This window comes from Mastomys coucha, unplaced genomic scaffold (genome assembly GCF_008632895.1).
Source record: "Mastomys coucha isolate ucsf_1 unplaced genomic scaffold, UCSF_Mcou_1 pScaffold20, whole genome shotgun sequence".
Classification (NCBI taxonomy): domain Eukaryota; kingdom Metazoa; phylum Chordata; class Mammalia; order Rodentia; family Muridae; genus Mastomys; species Mastomys coucha.
Window position 1 is genome coordinate 104843033 of NW_022196903.1, and position 702 is coordinate 104843734.

The following is a 702-nucleotide window of genomic DNA, read 5'->3' on the forward strand; positions in this document are numbered from 1 at the left end:
TAGGGAAATGGATGGATCTGGAGAATATCATCCTGAGTGAGGTAACCCAATCACAAAAGAAGAAATACAGTTTTTGCTTCTTTTAAATATGATCTTAATCTTTAACCCAGGCTGGACCCACAACTACACCAATTCTCCTGGCTCAGCCCCCAAAGTGTAGTTTTAGCAACCTTACCAGTGTAAAATAGCTCTTTCCTTTTACTCTTGTGATTTAATCTCTTAATCACAAACTAAGACTGAAAAAGTTACAATACCATATTAGAAAGGACAGCATAGGACTCTGACCATGCCACTTGAATGTGCCCAGCTCATCTGATTTTGGAGGGAAAGCAAGGTCAGGCCTGGGTAACAGATTGATGAAACAGACACACAGGGTAGTTGCTCATTGTCATGCCACAGGGGGAAGTCTCACCATGAACAGAAAAGCAACACTCTCTGAACAATTTAAGATGCTCTTGAAAACCTATCACTTCATCTTAATTTTTCTGCACCATGAGGGCTAACTGCACCTCTATTTAACAAATGAGGAATCTGGGTCTGCGGTGAGAAATTCAACTTTATCTCTTAGATGTGGGGATCTTGAGTTGCAGACAATTCTGTTTAATTTGATCTGGGTGGAAACTTCCACTATCTGTGAGCCATATGCAAATCACTTTAAGAAGATACAAGAAAGTGGGGCTGAGGGGATGGCTCACAGGTTAA